At 35.6% G+C, this 22,985-nt stretch overlaps 1 non-coding gene across 1 annotated transcript; it reads left to right on the top strand.

The window, feature by feature from the left end:
- The first annotated feature begins 589 nt into the window (after window positions 1-589).
- On the top strand, window positions 590-696 carry LOC131834936 (U6 spliceosomal RNA). Its single transcript, XR_009355028.1, has one exon. It is a non-coding gene; the product is annotated as a U6 spliceosomal RNA (small nuclear RNA).
- The last annotated feature ends 22,289 nt before the right edge of the window (window positions 697-22,985 follow it).

Raw genomic sequence — 22,985 nt, 5'->3', positions numbered from 1 at the left:
GTGTAATTTTTCTTCTTCATTCTTTCTCAGAACTGCTTTGATTATTTGTTGTCTTTTATGGTCTCATATAAATTTTAGGATTCTTTAATTACTTCTGTAAAAAAATAATATTGGATTTTTTTAAGGTTTTTAATTAATTTATTTGAGAGTGAGAGATGACAAGCAGGCAGAGAGGCAGGCAGAGAGAGAAGAGGAAGCAGGCTTCCTGCTGAGCAGAGAGCCTGATGCGGGGCTCGATCCCAGGACTCTGGGATCATGACCTGAGCCGAAAGCAGCGGCTTAACCCACTGAGCCACCCAGGAGCCCCTACCATTGGATTTTTGATAGGAATTTGATTTACAGATGGTTTTCGGTAGTATGGACATTTTAACAATGTTAATTATTACCATTCATAAATATGAGCTATCTTTCCATTTGTGTCTTCTTCAATTTCTTTATCAATGTCATAGTTTATGGAGTACAGATCTTTCATCTTCTTAGTTAAATCTATTCCGAAGTATTTTATTATTTTTGATGCTATAGTGAATTATATTGTTTTTATTATTTTTTCAGATAGTTCATCATTAAAGTGTTAAAATGCTCCTGTCTTGTGCTTACTTTGGCAGCACATATACTAAAATTGGAATGATGCAGAGAAGATTAGCGTGATCACTGAACAACGATGTCATGAAAAACTGAGAAGCATTCCATATTAAAAAAAATGAAACTAAACAAAATTCTTGTCTTTAATATATTGATCTTGTATTTGGCAGCTTTACTAAATTTGTTTATTCAAAATTTTGTGAAGTTTTTAGGATTTTTTAACATGTAAGTTCATGTAATCCAAAAAAAGAATTTTACTTCTTCCTTTTTTTTTGTTTTTTTTTTTTTTTTGGAGTCTCTTATTTCTTTGTGTTCCTTGTTTTTCTGGCTAGGACATCCAGTACTATGTCAAATGAGAGTAGTGAAAGTGGACACACTTGTCTTTTTTTGATGTTTAAGGGGAAAACTTTCAAACGTTTTTGATTGAATATGAGATTAGCTCTGGGTTTGCAATATGTGTTTTTCTTTAATGAATTTTTTAAATTATTTTTGTAAATTTTTTATAAACATATAATGTGTTTTTATCCCTAGGGGTACAGGTCTGTGAATCACCAGGTTTACACATTTCACAGCACTCACCATCACTCACCATAGCACCTGCCCTCCCCAATGTCCATACCCCCACCGTCCTCTCCCAACACACCTCCCCCCAGCAACCCTCAGTCTGTTTTGTGAGATTCAGTCTTTTATGGTTTGTCTCCCTCCCAATCCCATTTTCTTTTACTTATCTTTTCGTACACCCGAAACCGCCTATGTTGCATCTCCACTTCATCATATCAGGGAGATCATATGATAGTAGTCTTTCTCAGATTGATTTATTTCGCCAAGCAAAATACCCTATACTTCCATCCACGTCATCACAATTGGCAGGATTTCGTTTCCTTTGATGGCTGCATAGTATTCCATTGTACATATATACCACATCTTATTTATTGATTCATCTGTTGAAGGACATTTAGGTTCTTTCCATAGTTTAACTATTGTGACATTGCTGCTATAAACATTTGGGTGCATGTGCCCCTTCAGAATGCCACGTTTGTATCTGTAGTGTATATACCAGGTACTACAAGCACTGGGTCATAGGGTAGTTCTATTTTCAGCTTTTTGAGGCACCACCACGCTGTTTTCCAGAGTGGTTGCAGCAGCTTGCATTCCCACGTACAGTGTAGGAGGGTTGCCAGCATCTGTCATTGACTGACTTGTTCCTTTTAGCCATTCTGAAAGGTGTGAGGTGGTATCTCATTCTGGTTTTGCTTTGTATTTCCCTGATGCTGAGTGATGTGGAGCATTTTTTCATGTGTCTGTTGGCCATTTGGATGTATTCTTTGCAGAAATGTCTGTTCATGTCCTCTGCCCATTTCTTCATTGGATTATTTGGACTTAGGGTGTTGAGTTTGATAAGCTCATTATAGATTTTGGATACTGGCCCTTTATCTGGTATGTCATTTGCAAATATCTTCTCCCAGATAACTTCTGACAGTCATCTTTTGGCTTTGTTAACTGTTTCCTTTGCTGTGCAAAAGCTTTTTGATCTGATGAAATCCCAAGAGTTCATTCTTGCCCTTGTTTCCCTTGCCTTTGGCGATGTTCCTAGGAAGAAGTTGCTGCTGCTGAGGTCAAAGAGGTTGCTACCTGTTCTCTCCTCAAGGATTTTGGTGGATTCCTTTCTCACATTATGCTTCTTCATCCATTTCCAGTCTATTTTCATGTATGGTGTAAGGAAATGGTCCAATTTCATTTATCTGCATGTGGCTGTTCTATTTTCCTGACCCCAAGGCCAGCGGCTCCTTCTCTACTCCCGGGGCCGAGTGCTGTGCCTTCCCCACACTTGCTCCTGGGGAGCACGGTGACAGACCTGTGCAACCACTCTTCTCTTTCAGGCAGAGGGGATGCAGGGCAAAGAGTATTTCGCTCCATGCGGGTATCTTCCACCGTGGCACCTGGTGGCAAGCCCGTCTGCCCTTGGGACAGGTGGCCAAGGAGTTGCTGTCCCCTTCGGACCAGAGGCACAGGACAGGCCTGCCTTCTGCCCAGACTCCTTCCTCAGAGTGGAGTACACGTCCCTGCCCTAGTCGTCCCCTCATAACTCCTTAGCAGCCAGGCTTCCATCACTCCGCACAGGGAGCAGGAGACACTTGTCTTGCCACAGGCCTGCTGTTCATGCCATGGCAGGCTATCCTGCTTCCCGAGCATTTTCCAACCCCAAGGCCAATGGCTCCTTCTCTTCCCTGGGGGCGGGGTGCTCTGCTTCCCCACACTTGCTCCTGGGGAGTGCGGTGACAGACGTGTGTGACCATGCTTCTCTCTCAGGCAGAGGGGATGCTAGGGCAAAGAGTATTTCGCTCCATTCGGGTATCTTCCACAGTGCTGCAGAGACTAGCTCAGGCAAGCAGCAGCAGCATCCCCAAACCCAACTCTGATTTCCCAACGAATGCTGTGCTTTCCCAGGGGAGATGCCCAGGCAAAGAGGTTTTCGCTGTATGCGGGTTTCTCCCACCACGAGACTGGGCTCAGGCAAGCAGCAGCAGCCCGCAGAACATTTCTCAAGAATGCTGTGCTTTCGCAGAAGCTTTGGCTTGGAGCGAACAGCACTTCGCCGCTGCTTCCTCAGCAAGGCTTCAGTCGCTTCAGGGAAGAAGAGCTGCGGGAGAGCTGGTGCCTCTTGGGCCTTGCTTTCCCGGGCTCCCTGTTCGAGTCCTGGGTTCACTGTGCCAGGCTGAACTAAACAGACATAGCCACAACCGTGCAGTAGCGTGCGTAGCCTAGGATGGCACTCTATGCACACTACCCTCTCCCGGTGTAGGCATCGCTTGGCCTTTTACTCTGGCGCTCAGGCGGACTCACGAACTAGGCCAGTGCTTTCCCCACAGGAAAGGAGAGGTGACAGGATCCCTGCACACCGCCCCTGCACTGAATAGGGAGCTTTGGGGGACTGTCCCCACTCCTTCCCCTTAAACCCCGTGTCTCCTCAGCAGCAGCAAATTCCTCCTAGGAACATCACCAAAGGCAAGGGAAGCAAGGGCAGGAATGAACTCTTGGGATTTCATCAGATCTAAAAGCTTTTGCACAGCAAAGGAAACAGTTAACAAAGCCAAAAGATGACTGTCAGAAGTTATCTGGGAGAAGATATTTGCAAATGACATACCAGATAAAGGGCCAGTATCCAAAATCTATAATGAGCTTATCAAACTCAACACCCTAAGTCCAAATAATCCAATGAAGAAATGGGCAGAGGACATGAACAGACATTTCTGCAAAGAATACATCCAAATGGCCAACAGACACATGAAAAAATGCTCCACATCACTCAGCATCAGGGAAATACAAAGCAAAACCAGAATGAGATACCACCTCACACCTTTCAGAATGGCTAAAAGGAACAAGTCAGTCAATGACAGATGCTGGCGAGGATGTGGAGAAAGGGCAACCCTCCTACACTGTACGTGGGAATGCAAGCTGCTGCAACCACTCTGGCGTGGAGGTGCCTGAAAAAGCTGAAAATAGAACTACCCTATGACCCAGTGCTTGTAGTACTGGGTATATACCCTATGGATACAAACATGGCATTCTGAAGGGGCACATGCACCCAAATGTTTATAGCAGCAATGTCCACAATAGTTAAACTATGGAAAGATCCTAAATGTCCTTCAACAGATGAATCAATAAATAAGATGTGGTATATATGTACAATGGAATACTATTCAGCCATCAAAAGAAACGAAATCCTGCCATTTGTGATGACGTGGTTGGAACTAGAGGGTATTATGCTTGGAGAAATAAATCTATCTGAGAAAGACAACTATCATATGATCTCCCAGATATGATGAAGTGGAGATGCAACATAGGCGGTTTCGGGCGTACGAAAAGAAAAATAAAAGAAGATGGGATTGGGAGGGAGACAAACCATAAAAGACTGAATCTCACAAAACAGACTGAGGGTTGCTGGGGGGAGGTGTGTTGGGAGAGGACGGTGGGGGTATGGACATTGGGGAGGGCAGGTGCTATGGTGAGTGATGGTGAGTGCTGTGAAATGTGTAAACCTGGTGATTCACAGACCTGTACCCCTAGGGATAAAGACACATTATATGTTTATAAAAAGTTTAAAAGAATAATTTTAAAAATCCATTAAAGAAAAAACATCATGTGCTGCCAATGTAAGCACAAGATAGGAGCATTTTAACACTCTAATCATGAACTATCTGAAAAAATAATGAAAACAATATAATTCACAATAGCATCAGAAATAATAAAATACTTCGGAATAGATTTAACTAAGAAGATGAAAGATCTGTACTCCATAAACTATGACATTGATAAAGAAATTGAAGAAGACACAAATGGAAAGATAGCTCATATTTATGAATGGTAATAATTAACATTGTTAAAATGTCCATACTACCGAAAACCATCTGTAAATCAAATTCCTATCAAAAATCCAATGGTAGGGGCTCCTGGGTGGCTCAGTGGGTTAAGCCGCTGCCTTCGGCTCAGGTCATGATCCCAGAGTCCTGGGATTGAGCCCCGCATCAGGCTCTCTGCTCAGCAGGAAGCCTGCTTCCTCTTCTCTCTCTGCCTGCCTCTCTGCCTGCTTGTCATCTCTCACTCTCAAATAAATTAATTAAAAACCTTAAAAAAATCCAATATTATTTTTTTACAGAAGTAATTAAAGAATCCTAAAATTTATATGAGACCATAAAAGACAACAAATAATCAAAGCAGTTCTGAGAAAGAATGAAGAAGAGAAATTACACTTCTTGATTTGAAACTATACCACATAGCCAAAAAAAAAAAGAGAGAGAGAATGAAAACACAATCCACAGAATGTAAGAAAATACTTACAAATCTTATATCTGAAAAGAGGTTAATAACCAACAGATACAAATAGAAAAAAATATATAATTAAAAAAATAGCAAAAGATCTCAATAGACTTTTTTTTTTTCAAAAAAGTTATATAAATGACCAACAGGAGCATTAAAAAGTGCTCAACGTAAAAAACTCAGGGCAGGGGCTCCTGGGTGGCTCAGTGGGTTAAGCCGCTGCATTCAGCTCAGGTCATGATCCCAGGGTCCTGGGATCGAGCCCTACATCGGGCTCTCTGCTCAGCAGGGAGCCTGCTTCCTCCTCTCTCTCTGCCTGCCTCTCTGCCTGCTTGTGATCTCTGTCAAATAAATAAATAAAACCTTAAAAACAAAAACTCAGGGCAAAGTCATTATGTTGTTGTTGTTGTTGTTTACCTCTGAAAAACACAGCAAGATATTACTACCTATTAGAATATATACTACCAAAAAATTGAAAGTAACAAATTTTGGTAAATATTGGGGAAAATGGGGAACTTATGCACTGTGATAGGGATATAAATTTGTATGGAAAACAGTATGGAGATTATTCATGTTATTAAAAGTAAAATTTCCATATGATTCAGTAATCCCACTTCTAGGTATATATCTAAAGGAAACGAAGTCACTGTTCAAAGACATATCTGCACTCTTATGTTTATTATAAAATTATTAACTCTAAGAAAGAGATGGAAATAACTTCAGTATCCATTAATGGATGAATGAATAAAAGAAGTATGGTAAATATATACTATGGAATACTACTTAACCATGAAAAATTAAGAAATACTGCCATTTACAACAGCATGGATGGAAATTGAAGGTATTATACTAAGTGAAATATTTCAAAGATTTTATATATTTTTTAATTTATGTATTATGATATCCCTTACATATAGAATCTGAGGAAAAGGCAAACTAATGGAAACTTAGAATTGAGTTGACAAGGGGTGAACCTGGGGTGGAGTAAGGTGGTCAAAGGGTGCTAACTTGCAACTATAATGTGAAAAATTTCTGGGGATCTAATGTACAGCATGATGATCATAGTTAATAAAATATACATACTTTTTATTGTGCTTCCCTTTATTAAACTTTGCATATATCACATTCTTACAAGTTGAAAGTTTATAGCTATCTTGTATAAGAGAGGTCTGCTGCCACCATTTTTCTAACATTTGTTCATTTTGTGTCTCTATGTCACATGTTGGTAATTCTTGCAATATTTCAAGTTTTTTCGTTATTATTGTACTTGTTATGGTGATCTGTGATCAGTAATTATCACCCACTGAAAACTCAGAACTAGTTTACTTAAGGTATATACATTGTTTTTCTTTAAAAACATAATGCTTTTGAACAGTACAGTATAGTGTTTATTTTTTATATGCACTGGGAAACATAATTTTTTATATGCACTGGAAAACCAAAAAAATAATAATTTGACTTAGTTTATTGAGATAATCACTTTATTGAGGCAGTCTGGAACCAAACCCACAAGACCTCTGAAGTTTATCTCTTCTATACTATATACATAAAAGTTGCTAAGAGAGTAGATCTTAAAATTCCTTATGATACATGCATAAAAAACAGTGGCAACTATAGGAGATAGTAGATGTATTAACATTTTTATGTAGATTATATTGCTTTAAAGATGTATATCAATTTATCAAATTGTACAAAATTTACACAATGTTAAAATTTTGCAATGTTATAAGAAATCATTTCTTAAATTTACAAATTATAATATGTCGATTTTTTTTTCAATGAAGCTGGAAAAAACTTTTTGTAGAATTAATCTATTTTTCAAAAAAGGAAGTAAAGAAGTAGAAACTGCAACTAACTCTGAAATAATAGAATATAAAATCCATTTTCGTTATATACACTGTGACAAAAACTTTTACTTAGTTTACAAAGAAGGAGTACTTATGAAGCATGAAGGATGGTCTATAAATAAGGCTGAAAGAGCTCAGTTTTAAGGTTTAAATTTAAAATCTTCTTTTGAAATACTAAACTGACCACCCAGGTTTCCAAACATAAATGTCTTAACTGCATGAATTTATTTCATACAACTCTATAATCTAGTTTCATAAGAAAGCAGCATGCAAATTTTGAATAAGACAGACTTGCTTAAGTTTCTTCATGTTAAACAGTAAAGGATACCTCCCTAAAAATAAATAGAAGAAAAATCAGCATATTTATTATGATAATTATTATTCATATGAGATTCATATTGAATTAGGGAATACATATCCTCAGAGGGGGTAAAGTAAATGAAATTTATTTTGGTAAATGTGTCTATGAATAGTCAATACAATGCCTCAATACAAATGAATATTACCATTTTAAACAATTTAATTACTATTATTAGAATTATTATAAGTATAAAAATAGCTATCGTTTTAGCATGGAATATGAGACTCTCTTGCTCCATGCTTCATCACATCCACACAACAACTCTGCATAATAAGTATTATCATCACCATTTCATGGGTGAAACAACTGAGGCTAACACATTTAGATAACTGGTTTATGATTACATGGCTAGTAAAGATGCATCACACTAATTTAGGCTTTATGATTTCAGAATTGTACTCTTTCCACTGCACATTCTATTACTCCGTAAATACTTGGCCTGTTTTCATTTAGTCCTTTAATTTTATTCATGTGGTGATGGCTTAAAGCTTCCTTTAAAGGAAGCTTAAAAAATTCATTTAACCAAAAGCTCCCAAGAATTAAAAATGTCATGGATCTAATGTAGACATGGATATCATTAGTTAATGGGTAACTATATATTTTCCACTCTAGGGAGATAACAATCAGAGTATTTTTCTAAGTTTTAGTCTCTGAGTGTTCAAAAGGACTTTGTTAAAATAGAAATATTTAGACAAAGGTGATCAAAAGTCTGGATCAGGTCACCTTAAGATAAATATTAGGAAACTGAGGAAACAAATGGAGATTTGAACACTGAGCTATGATATAATGAATGGTTTCAAGTATTTAGTAGAGTATAGAAAAGCCCTTGAAAGCCTGGTCTTAGCCTAGCATTGCAGCTTCAGGGATTTCTGTCTATCTATCATCTATCTATCTAGATATAAATTTGAAAACTTTTTTAACATAAAGATTTTGAGAAATAGAACATAATCAGCACCATAGAAGATCTGTTTATGATAACAACCTAGCCCCTCCTCCCAGTTTGTTAATATTCTCTCTTATTTAATGTAACATTGTGCAAATAGACTACTGATCTGCTGTTATGAATGAAATAGCTATAATCAGCTGTTTGCATATATCCTGGTGAAAATATTCATTTAGTTCCATGATGTATTTCTAGGAATGGACCAAATTTTTATTTTTTATTTTAAGTTTTCTAAATATTGTCCAACTTACCGCAAATGTTTTTATTATGGGCACTTTCATTCTTTCACATTCTTGCAAGACAATTTTACTGTTGCCCAATATGGTAAGTATGTAATAGTATGTCATTTTAGGTTTTAATTTATTTTATTTTATTTAATTTAATTCCAGATTCATAAGAAAGATAAACAGTTTTGATATATGAGTGGCCATTTGGATTACCCTTTCTGTAAAGTACATGCTCAAATCTTTTGATATCTTAACATTGTGTCATACTGACTTCTTTAATAGTAGATATTCTGAAGGAACTTTTAGCTGTGTAGGTCTTCTCTATTTTGTTTTGAACTTGTTTTCATTTCAAAATCTTTATATTTATTTTCATAATCTGCTTTTATTTTGCTTTGTCTATTATCTATCTATCTATCTATTTATTTGCAAGCAAGAGAGAGTGAGCAAGTGAGAGTGCCAGGAGGGATAGAAAAAGAAGGGAAAAGAATCTTAAGCAGGCTCCAGGCTCAGCACAGAGCCCAACTCTGGGCTCTATTTCACAACCCTGAAATCATGACCTGAGCCAAAATGAAAGAAATAAAATAAAATTAAGGTGTTAAAAAAAAGGAGAAAGAATTGGAGGTTTAATTAAGTGAGCCACACAAGCACCCCTGTGGTATCTTAAATTAGCTGTCATATCTTTAAAGTTCTAGAGTATCCATTTGGTTCATTTATAAAACCTTTCTCAATATCATTTTTAGTTTCAGTTTTTTGTTCAATTTGCTTCCCCTCCCATTTCTTTGAGCAGAGTAATCAAGCCATTTTACAAGCTTTATTAATCATTTTAACATCATACTTAATCCCATTTTGTCTATGAAATCTTGTTAATGGTTTTTCTTTGTGTGCTTTGTTCCATTTTGCTACGTTCAAGACATTATATTTGAAACTCTTATTGAGTAGGGATAATTAAGAGCTATAATAATGGTATGGTCCTCCTTGGAAGGATTTTCTCTTATACCTGAGACTCTATAAAACAATCATACTCCAAATTCAGTGATTGACTTTCTCAGTTTACACAGAAGGCAAGGTAGGCTATAGTCTTATTTCTGCTTCTCCTTGTGCTTTGGGGATCTCAACTTAAATTTGGGTTGTACCAAAGTCCTCAAATTTGATTGCTCCTGGATTTTGAATTTTGTTTCTCTAGTATCAAGAGTCTATTAACAACACAGCCCAGTGTGTTTTAGCAGTTTCGAATGCTCTCATAGCTAAAATGGCTTCAGGACATATATCTCTAGGCTCTCATTGTATTTCGTACTTTGGCCCAGTAATCCCTCACTTATTTTTAAAATCATTCTGATATTTTTAACTTTAAAAGCTATTTTGTCTGGATTTTTAGTTGTCTTAAGTAGGAGTTTTTAGATCACCATTACTAGAAGCAACAACAAACATACATGAAAATATCTGCAGTAGTTTATCACGTCTTTATGGCTTTGAACTTCCATAAGCTGAGGCATCCTTCTCTAATCACTTAGGCAAACTCCAATTTACCCTTTAAAACAACACAAGAATTGCTTCATTTAAGAACATGTTCAGGGATGACTCTTCCCCACTGTTCTTACCAACATTCCCACACACTCTTTGCTACCCACACCCTGTTTATGAACTTTCATTAGGTATATCAGCATGACCAGAATTTTGCTCTATTGTATTTTTGTCCTTTAGAGCTTTAATTAAATATGAATTCCATAGAAAGTCTGTCCCTTTTCTTTCAAACCTGGGTTAGTTATTTCTTCTCATTCTTTGTCAGAAGTTACTTTATTAGAGAAACTTACAGCTGTATTGTGACTTTGGAGCCTTTACAGTTTTTTGACTGGAAAAATCACCCATCCCTGAGATTTTTACTCAGCTTCCTAGCTGATATTATTCAGAAATCTGTTCAAAACAGACTTTTTCAGGGAGGCCCTTTCAGACCACTCAGTTAAAAAACCTCTTCTCAATCACTGCTCTTTTTAAAACGTGCTTATTTAGTTCAAATATGCATCACTATTAAAGAAAAACCAGTACAATTTTTTTTAAAGTTGGCTTACCTATTATCTATCTCTCCCATTAAAATGATTCCTCTGGGCTGGGGTTTTGTTGTGTTCATCTTAGGCCAGGCACTCAATAAATTGTCTCTGAATGATTGAATTGTTTGACTCCCTTGCTAGATTCTCAACTTCATGAGGCCAAGGATTGTTCTATTCAGTCCTTCTTTATCCTTAATGTCTGTTATATTGCAGTCACTTACGTGACTAATGGGACAAATCACCGAAAGAAAGAGTTAAAACTACAGAAAAACCCTGTAGGTTCAATAACACAAAGCTTTCTAAAATTATTTAGCCCGGGAATTGAATACTGGCTGCACTTTTGATTTTTTTAAATGGTATTGAATTTAATTTAAATGGAAGTACTTGAATGGTAGAATAATAAAAAAATTATAAAAGCAACTTGCTCCTTAAAGTAAGAATTATATAGGGCATCTCTTCTAGAAGCAAAATCTTCAAATGTCAAACATCTGAAAGCATAGAAGGAGAAGTAAGAGTGTGAATTGTACTTCAATGCTCTTTTCTTTATATTCAGCAAACAGCTTCATTCACACCTTTCCATTTTTTTTCAACTCTTTTGACAAAGCCTTCAGAGGAGTTACTGCTGATGACAACCATCACAGCCTAACAGGAGAAATTTTATAAAGAAAAATAATAGCATGTTTTTCCCAAATTGTTAAGGATATGGTGAAGCTCTGTCAGATTCAAAGGAGGAATGTTCAATTCCATGCTATATATAATAATAACTTATTTTAATAGTGGCTTTGCAATTTTTCAGATATATCCATTTACTGAAACCACTATCAAATAAACAAAAACAAACAAATTAACAAGGGTTCGAGACAGAAATTATCTAATCTAAAAATAGCACATGTTCACAGAATACACAACACATAACCCAAGTACTACTATAGGTTTCAAGTAATAGTCAAAACAATAGTAAAAATGATTCAGACCCTACCAGTCAAATCATAAATGGGACCTTAACTGTAAATCCTTATTTTAGATCAAAGCGGGTAATTGGGTACTGAAGATACATTATAGAACTAATATGTTATAGAACTCCTCTGAAATGAGTCATTTATTCCATCCCATTTCCTGCAGAGCTGCTGACCCATGTTTTGGTTCCTGGAAATAGCTGCTACCCTGTCATACTTCTTAAAAGCACATATATTGATAACTCTACTCATTCCTCCATTCCTCTGTGACTGTCACTGTGTTAAAATGTGGATTCAGCTGACTCACTTGTGGTGGTAATAAAGTAGATGTGTTTGCAAAGTATTTTGTTATTTCTAAAAATGCAAAAACCAAATTACATTGAAATCATAAGGGGTGTTTCAGGGAGAGCTGTAGGATGTGGTTTCTTGTGTAATCCGCAGAGATTAGCTCCAACACATATTTAAACTCTCCTCTAGGAGCAGCCTTAGTGGTAAAGCAAGAAGATAAACAGATGTATACACACCCTGGCACAAAATTATCACTTATGTTTGGCTTCCTAGTCTCCTCGTGTTACTTATTTATCTTAACTTCTCTCTGAAATCAGGGAACACAGAATCTCAATCAGTTGACATTTTTCTACTGAATTGCCCAATAGTCTGATCATACCCCTAAGACTTTTTTAAATTATTTCACTCATAATCCCAAATCTGCTTTGCTTCCTCATCTTAGTACACTTTAATTTGATTTCAAAATGAGGACAGTTGTCAGTAATGCCACATTCATTCATCTATTTTACAATTCCATTAACTTATAACTATGAAGGTATGTTAATAACATCCATTCCAATAAGCCACCCTAAATTTATTATCATGAAACAAGACCTCAAGAAAGAGAATTCAAAATCATCCATGTATTTGCAACTTATTGCAATAAAGCCTTTATCAATAGACTTCCCTGTGCACATGGTGGTCAAATTGCTGTTGAAAACCAGCCAGATCTATTACAAGCTTTCTCATGGCTTCTAGGTAACCCAAGTGAGCCTTTATTGATATTGGGAAGGGATAAAGCAGGGAAGGGATAAACAGTGATGTAAGAATTGGCCAGACAAATGTAATGACTCTCATTACAAAGTGAGTATTTTAAAGCAAAAGAGCCTGTTGGGAATATTGTTTTATAAAATAGTGTTTTTTTAAATTAACTTTTTAAGATTCAATTAGTTAACATATAGTGTACCATTAGTTTCAAATGTAGATTTCAGTTATTCATCCTTAGCGTATAATAGCTAATGCTCAGTACTTACTGTTATAGCTTCTTGAAAGCAGAATTTTAACCCACTGAGCCACCCAGGCGCCCTTGAGAGCAGAATTTTAGATCACATTTTCTGATTAATTCCATGTAGTACAACACTTTCCTGCTAGCAACCTTCAAAACATACTGTTTGTTAGAGGAATTTCTTTAATAATAAATAAAGAGGAATTCATTTAAATTTATAAATATATAAAATAAATAGGAAATTATTTAAATTTATTTAAATATTGCACACTGTTTCATTGTTCATAAATAAGGTGATGCTATTATAGCCATTAGTTGGTAGCACTGATATATCACTTTCTTTTTACTTCTCAGTGCATTCTCTTTACACAAAATAGATATATATTTTAAAAGAATCTGAATCTGTGGCAAACTTTTAAAAAACCCTATACAGTAAAGTTTATCATTTTAAGTAATCTCAATTATGTTCCTCAATTGTGATAGTATATCCTTCTATCTAGGCCAGATATTGTATGAGGGATTTGAAGAGACATACTTTTCTAAATTTCACTTTTCTCATCTGCAAAATGCTTATCGTGATCCTACAATAAAATACACTTACAATTTTTTGATGAAAATTTATTTATTTATTTTAAGATTTTATTTCTTTATCAGAGAGAGTGGGCGAGAGAGCAAGCACAGGCAGACAGAATGGCAGGCAGAGGCAGAGGGAGAAGCAGGCTCCCGGCTGAGCAAGGAGCCCGATGCGGGACTCGATCCCAGGACACTGGGATCATGACCTGAGCCAAAGGCAGCTGCTTAACCAACTGAGCCACCCAGGGGTCCCTTTTGATGAAAATTTAATCTGTATAAACAATATATTTGCTGTAATGCGTGGTTCATGGAAAACATCTTATTTAATTATAAGCAACAACAGTATTAGAAATTAAGTAAATGTGTCTATAATATTTAAAGTTTTAACACAAAATTCCAGTGCTTTGCCTTATTTTCTCAAGTCCCTTTATCACTTTCACTGACAGAGTCAAATGTACTTTTTCTACTAGTAGCCAGCTCTTTGTCTTTTGTCAGAAAGATGCCCTTGTGAATTATTTATAATAGAGATATTAGCAATAATAAGAAGAATAATAATAAATAGCAATGAAAATGTTAAAAAAAAGTTTTCTTAACTAATTGGGGTTCTTAGACATCAATTAGAGGAACCACCTCTGGCAAGCAAATTAATCTGCAAGACATTCCCAGAATTAACAAGTCAGTCAGATACACGGTTGTCCGTAGACTGAAAGGTGAAGCAAAAGGACTAGGTTTGGAAAATAGATAAGGACAGTGAAAAAAATGATCAAATTTTTGGGCAAAATAAATTCCTAGGTGTCCTTTCAATGGAGTCCTGGGCATTATGTAGCAGAAACTCTGGAGATTATCTCAATCCATTGGAGTCACCCCGTTTATTAGCTTGCTATTGACAAAGTTATTTACAAACTGTAGAGCAAGAGGTTATAATGTAGAAAACTGATGGTAATGCACAAGATTCTTGTTAACAATAATGCAAGTTAGTGACTTTTCATTAGAAAACATAAATTCTGTAACCCAAATTATGGGCCCAGAGCACTTCTGCTGCACAACTCTGCTTATATCCCAAATAACCATGTGAACTATTTTTCATATCTGCTTCTCTTATTAAATTTTGAATAAAAATTCTTGACACAAGTATTTTATAATTGTGTGATAATCATGCATTTAATTTCTTGGAGAACAAAACACACTTTAGCATAACTAGGTTCGTTCACAGAACCAGCCTTGATAACACACTTCTATATGTTAGAAATGATGTAATAAATGTAGAATATTGGGCACTTGTTTGGTATTCTTTGCCATGTTTTGCACTATCTAAAAAGAGATCAGTGAACTTGGACTGGACTTAGTAGACATGGAAGAAAATAAAATATTACAGAGAAGAATACTCTGTGGTCCACAACCTAAACGGGCTGGGATTCCCATCTTTTGGATCCCTGTAGCTTTACAAAAGTCAATTAAATTTTTGTATCTCCGATTAAAGTTGATTCCCCAGTACTTTTTCAAACATCTCTTGTAAAGTATTGTTTCCCAGAAAAAAAGGGATTTTGCACATGTATCTGCCTTTGTCTCTGGTCATGATCTCAGTCAGAATCCTGGGATCGAGCCCCATATCGGGCTTCCTGCTCATTAGGGAGTATATTTCTCAGTCTCTCTCTGCGGCTACATCCCCCTGCCCCACTCTTGCTCTCTCTCGCTCTCAAATAAATAAATACAATCTTTGATTTTTTAATTAAAAATAAGATAAATAAAATAAAATAAAAAGTCTGGTCTTACTGCCCCATTTAGCTCCTTTTTTTTTTTTTGAGTTGTATTTAAACCAGCATGAGAGAACATGAGGCTCTCAAACTTAAAAAAAAAAAAGGAAAAAATTGAGTTTTGTTGGATTTAAGATCTTGTCTGCTAGACAAAAACGTTGGCTTTGTTAACATGTGAAAATTAACAAAAGAGCATAAGATAGAATTCTAAAATTTTTGTAGAAATTAAAAATTTCCTCCAACCCAATTACATACAGACCCATTAATAAATTCATTCCAATGTCCCAAACCAACCTTTTCTAATAGTAATGCATCTGTGTAAACAGGGTCAACCCAAGGAATAAATAAATATTATTATTTTTTTCCTGTCTCTTCCATAGTCACATCTGGGTATATTGGGAGCAAGCCAATTATCTATCTTATAAGACATGATATCATAAGGAAGGGTATTCTGTCCATTTGGAACAACTGAAAATCATTGTAATTTTATCTTGGTGCAGTAACTTGAGATGGCACAGTGTGGGTTATGAATATATTTTATTTTTTTTTACTGGGAAGAAGAGATTATAGAGATATTGGTTATCTAAGAGAGACTGACAGGTGTTGATAGTTGCCAGGTCAATATCCATCTACTTTTTCCTTTCATATCAGAAAGCACTGAGGGATTGACAACAAGGAAACTTAAAATAACATCAAATATTTTATTGTCTCTTTTCTAGTTACATTGTAACCATATGACAAAGTATCAGTCGTACAAGATATTATTCTCTTTTACCTCTATCTTTCTGCCAGAAATGTAGGCTTAATAGTGAGAACTCCAACAGCAATTTTTGCAACTGTGAATAAAAAGCCATGAAAACCTCTAAGATACTTCACTTGACTTTCTTAAGACTCTGTACCAACACCAGAAAACACTTTCTGTAGTCTACTTGTTAAATGAAAAAATATGGTTAAACCACTTTTGACAGTCTACTACCTACAGCAAAATGTAAATCTTAATTGAAATATGTCCTCTCAGCTGTGCTTAAGCAACTGAGTCCTGAGCTTTTCAGGTTTTCAGTCTGAAAGAGTACACCTCTGGCGCTCTGAAAGGGAAGAGAAAAAACACCCTGTTCTCCATATAAATTAAAGAAGAGAAATCTGTGCATTTAAGTGGGCCATATAAAATTTATCAAGTAATTATCTCCTAACTCCTTCCTATCCAAATTACCTGATATGCTCTCCCTACTCCTTTATTCCACGTTACTGCCTTTTTCAGGATTCTGTATCACATCACAACATGTCTTCTGTTATTTCCTTCTTGCAAGCTAGTTTCATTTTCTCCATCTAAAAAAATCAACAATCATTGTGTATTTCAATTTCCATTTTCCACAAATGCATTGATTCTTCTTATCTATTACTCTTCTCTCATACTCAGTGTCTTTGTCTTTATGGGGTTTGTACTTTGCTTTTCCCCATCCTTTACTGCCATTATATAACCAAATCTAATAACTTCTTAGAGAAAGTTAAAAGTTCCTGCATAGCCACACGTGAACACAAAGTCACTGATTTTTAGCAAACCTATAAGATAGTCAGACATCCATTCAATTTCTTTTTTTTTAAGATTTTATTTATTTATTTGACAGAGAGAGATGACAAGCAGGCAGAGAGGCAGGCAGAGAGAGAGGAGGAAGCAGGCTCCCTGCTGAGCAGAGAGCCTGATTTGGTGCTCGGTCCCAGGACCCTGGCATCATGACCTGAGCTGAAGACAGTGGCTTAACCCACTGAGCCACCCAGGCGTCCCTCCATTCAATTTCTTAACTGAGTCTCAAATACATCCTGAGTTCTAACCTAAACCTACGTTCTACTTCTTACACGTTGTTACATGACCAAATTCTTTCAGTTCAGTATTTTGTAACATTTAAATATTAATCAATTGATGCTTTGTTTGTGTATTTCTATGAAAATAATTTGAATACTGTAGATTTATTGTTATATTTATAGATTTATAATCAATGTTTCATCAGTTGAAGTTTTTGGAAATTTCAGATATAATGATTAACCTAAAATGATACTGTCTCAACTCCCTCTGCTATCAAGGCCCTACACCTGATTCTAGCCAAACCTGTGGTCGATAGTTCCATGGGAAATTGCAGTTACTTAACACTGATAGCATCTCGTGTTCTCTCTCTCATTTTAGAATGTCTCCAACACAACCCAAAAGTGTAGGAGAGTTAATGTCCTCTGAGGACAGCTCTCAGTGAAGTGGAAATAAGAACCATAGGTAAAATTGTCAGTTTTCAGGTCTTCATGAGGACAACTTAAAGAAGTTTCTCAGGACCTTTCAGTAAAAGCAAGCCTTCATTTTCTATCCACAACAATTATATCAACAATGTACCTCTTTGACAAAGTTGCTTCTTCACTGTATCACTTTCCCATTCTTTTCTACGTTGGATAATCCCCCAGATAAACTAACAGTACTCAAATCCTTTGTCCTACTCTTTGCTCTCAGGATAAATGGAGCCAAAAGACTTAGATTAATATCAAGTTCTGAATGGGATCTTAGAGTTATTCACATCCAGATTTTCATAAACATAGGGAACTTTGAATTATCAGGCTATAAATAAGTTCTAAATGGAGGGGGCAAAAGCAAAAAGTAGAAATTTTTATGTTTGAGGCTGTGGACACCATAAGTGTAGTTAACTGTCTTGAAATACTAGGCCTGGAAAAAAAATTCCAATATTTCACATAACCTCTTTTTTTTTTTAAAGAAAAAAACAAAACAAAACAAAAGAACTATACTGCTTACATTTAGGGCCCTTCTTTGAGTAACTATTTTTGAACATGTCTACTGTAAGTGTATATATATATATTTTTTTTCTGTGCAATAAATTCATTTAGAGATAAATTTGGATTGCAAATTATTTTGGGGGAGGCATGGTATTTGTGGCTAGTCTTACAAGTAAAAAGGACTAAAAGAAAGAAGAAAAACATTTTTTATTACAGCATATTTACATCTGTCCAAAGTACTTATTTACTATAATACTGACTAATGTATAATACTGTACACAAAGAAAGAAGTTAAATGAGTTATAATTTAGTCAAAGTATAGCTGGTCATTTTAAAACTTACCACTGAATCTTTCTGGTATGAAATGTGATATCTGGCAATCTGGTCCAGTTCATTACATCAGGTCATTTGTATGTTCTTATTACCATTTTGATAGCATAGCACAATTTATAACCCAGACATTTTACAATGGAACTATGATGCATGTATTTTCAAAAGTATAGACATACATTAAGCTATGAGGTCTATATGGTACAACAGTACCATATAGACTCAACAAATAAAAGTGTCCAAGGCTCTGAGTGAGATTTATGAATATTGTATAAGATTAGGCCAACATGTGGTTTTGATATAAATAATCTGTACTTAAATTAGAATTACAATCGTTGAGTACAGTGTTGAAAATGGCAGATAGATTTTAGCTATCTTTGCTCACTAGGGAAAATGGAAAAATGTTTAGTTTGGACAGATTTTCACTTAACTTCTGAAAAATCTTACGTTTGAGAGAACCCTTCTGAAATAAGAATCCTTAAAGACATAACCCCTTTGGCACAAGTTTTCAAGAAACTTGTTTGATGTTGTAGACAATTATATGGCACACGTACTGTTCTAGATGTTTCATGCCAATAATATGTAAGCCATACCAAGGCTACATATACATATAGAGATGTTCCTCAGCTTACAAGGGGGCTATGTACAGAGAAACACATAAAAAATTGAAAATGCATTTAATACCCCTAAACTATCAAATATCATAGCTTACCTTAAGCTTATTTAAACATACTCAGAACACTTACATTTGCCTGCATTTGGGCAAAATCATCCTAAGCAAAGCCTAGTTTATAACAAAGCATCAAATATCACATGCAATTTATTAAATATTACACTAAAGAAAAGAAGAATGGTTATATATAGAATGCTTGTAAGAATATCAGGTGTTCACCCCTGTAATCTTCTAGCTGACTGGGAGCTGTGGCTCACTGCCGCTGCCCAGCATCACAAGATGGCACCATACCACATGTCACTGGCCCTTTTTATAAAGACCCAAATTCAAAATTCAAAGTACAGTTTCTACTGAATCACTTTCACTTTCACATCATTGCCACATATAAGTTGAATCATTGTAAATCAGGAGCCATCTTATTTGAAAGTTAAATCACAGTCACCCATATACACACAAAAAAAAGGCCTTCATGTAGGGCCATCTATGGATCTCTAAACAACATAGCATGACATATCAACAGCAAAAAATGGATGTGAAGGGGACAATTGCTTTGCGTCAATACTCTGAGCAGTAACATACATGGCCTTACTCACCTAGCAGAACTCCAGAGCTAGCTGATGGCAAGGAATTTTACAAATGTTTGCTGAACAGATTAAGCACTATTCTTTTTAAATTAGTGTGCATATCTGTTTTCTAAAGATATGTTAATTTATTTTATTGACTTATTACAAAACCAAATAATTTCCTCTTATTTAAGTGGCAGGTAAATAGAATTCTTTTTAATTTAAATCAAATGGCTTTTTAGGGAAAATATACTAAAAATTCTGAAACTGGTATTGCTTATGAATCTTTGATTGGAATCCTTATCAAGTTGTATTTTTCAAGGTTTTCCTAAATAATCTTCATTGAATTGAAAATATTTTTTGGATTTTATTCAAGGCTATTAACACACAATTTCACTTTGTTAAATATAGTGCTAAACTTTCAACCAAAACGTTGTTTCTTTTTTTTTTCCACTACCACATCCTCCATCTACTGACTGGATTCTCTCCCCAACTAGCACATATACACCATTGTCTATCTTTAGGATAAGTAAGGGTCCTCTTTTGTCTTTATTCTATTCCTCGTATGCTTCTGATCTTGTTGAATTTTAATATAGTCACACCATAAGCATCACATATTTGATTCCCCTTTAAATAGTAAACAGTGCACAACCAGAGCACACCTTCAAAGCTATCAATATACTTACTCTGATATATTATTTTTGTATTTTTGTAAATTAAAATAATTAAATTATAGAACAAGAGTTTCAGGTGGTAGGTGTTGTAAGTTTTACCCAAACTGACTTTTGTCAAACTCGTTTTTGTCATCATATATGTCAAGTAGTTTTCTCGGGTTTATTTTTAGAATATCCTTGTATAATGAATATTTACACTGATATCTAGTATAAAAATCTTGCAATTTATTTTAGAAACATTAAGATATTGAAAATCAATCTATTTCTTTAATTCATTGAAGACATTTTTGGCTTGTTTCCAGTACTTTCTTACTGGTTAAAAAATGAATTTGAAGTAGTCTGAATTTCATTATTCTATGGCATTTTCCCTTTGATGAATACAAAGATGATATTGTATATTAGCTATCTGAGAAGAATTTATTTTTTTAATTTTATTTATTTGTAAGAGAGAGAGTGAGAGAGAGCACAAGCAGGGGGAGCAGCAGGGTGAGGGAGAAGCAAACTCCCAGCTAAGCAGGGAATCTGTTGCAGAACTGAGTCCCAGGACCCTAAGATCATGACCTGAGCTAAAGGCTCAGGCGTTTAACTGACTGAGCCACCCAGGTGTCCCAATCTGAGAAGAGTTCTGTATGTTATTCCTATTAATATGCAGTTTAGTCTCCTCCTAGTTCTTATTATTATAATGTGGAATGAGGAATGTTAGATTGAAAAGTGAATTAGTTTGTAGACAAAAATCATTACTTGATTCACCTCCTGGTAGAGCAGATGGAACTCCTGAAAATATTCCCTTTTGCCTTATGGAAGAGTAACAGTTATGCTTCCTTCTGAAATATACTTGCTGGTGGCCCTAAATAGTGACACCATAGTAAACATTTTGAATATTTGCAATTAATTTTTATAGTCACAGGGCTCCAAAAGGCACTGCTGGTATTCTAGCAGGTATTTCAATAAAGCTAAAAGTTGCCTGACTGTTTAAAAATATTAACAAGGCACAAAACATAGCAGAAGTATTGTCCTCAGATATTATTTTTTTCCATATGCTCCTGATTCCAGACATGACAAGTTATTTTTAAAAAATTTTTTTTATAAAAGATTTTATTTATTTATTTGACAGAGATCACAAGTAGGCAGAGTCAGGCAGAGAGAGAGAGGAGGAAGCAGGCTCCCTGCTGAGCTGAGAGCCCGATGTGGGACTCATTCCAAGGATCCTGGGATCATGACCTGAGCCGAAGGCAGAGGCTTTAACCCACTGAGCCACCCAGGCGCCCCCATGACAAGTATTTTTGATAGATATATATACAATGTATTTTCCAGTTATAAGAAAAATGGTTCTGCTATTTTTAACCTTTTTTTAAAATTACATATTTTGTTAATTAAAATTTTATTTTTTAATGTTTTACTTTTCTTTTTTTTTTTAAAGATTTTATTTATTTATTTGACAGACAGAGATCACAAGTAGGCAGAGAGGCAGGCAGAGAGAGAGAGAGAGAGAGAGGGAGGCAGGATAACTGTGGAGCAGAGAGCCCCATGCGGGGCTCAATCCCAGGACCCTGAGATCATGACCTGAGCCGAAGGCAGCAGCCCAACCCTCTGAGCCACCCAGGTGCCCCAATGTTTTACTTTTCAATATACTACTTAGAATATAAAACGTATTCCATTTTGTAAGAAGTTTAACCAATTAAAAAATGGTAATTTTCTCATTGTGTCTTCCCCTCACATTGCTTTATTTTGAATAAAAAATTTCACAATAAACATAACTGATGCTTTCCTTCTGATGTTCCCTCTGTTGGTCATATTGTATATGAGCCATGAGAATTAGTTTTACAAAATTTATTGATGTTTGTTGATATGTTCTATCATAACTAATTTTCCCTCCCTTATCTAGATTCCCCAGCTTTCAGACAGGTGGACACTTCAAGAAAACATACCCAAGGGATGTATTAAGTACTTCTTAGACATTCTCTCAGATCCTTGAGGTCTCATTTTGCCTAGGGATTTGCAATAGGTTCTGCCAGAGGCACCACTGTGACAACTGATGTCCATGGTCTATCTCCTGCTAAGCTCAAGAGGTCACTGGTTTCCAAGTTTATTACAATTTATTACAATTAATGCATTCCAGCAAGTTCTTTTTTTTAAATATTAACAAACTTATTTTAAAGTTTATATGGAGAGGCAAAGACTCAGAATAGTCAACATAGTGTTGAAGGAGAACAAAGACTGAGGACTGACTTCAAAGTTTACCATAACGATGGGGCGCCTGGGTGACTCAGTGGGTTAAGCCTCTGCCTTCGGCTCAGGTCATGATCCCAGGGGCCTGGGATCGAGTCCCGCATTGGGTTCCCTGCTCAGCAGGGAGCCTGCTTCTCCTCATCTCTCTCTCTGCCTATTTGTGATCGCTCTCTCTGTCAAATAAATAAATAAAATCTTAAAAAAAAAGTTTACCATAATGATAATTGTAAGCAAGATATTGTAATACCACAGAAAGTCTAGATTAAAGCAACAGAATATATATTATCAATTATATTTTATATTTAATATAAAAGCAAAAGCAATACAAGAGAGCAAAATACAATCTTTTAAACAAATGGTTCTGGAGT

The sequence above is a fragment of the Mustela lutreola genome, chromosome 6 (genome assembly GCF_030435805.1).
Source record: "Mustela lutreola isolate mMusLut2 chromosome 6, mMusLut2.pri, whole genome shotgun sequence".
NCBI lineage: Eukaryota > Metazoa > Chordata > Mammalia > Carnivora > Mustelidae > Mustela > Mustela lutreola.
This window is presented reverse-complemented; position numbering and strand designations above follow the sequence as displayed.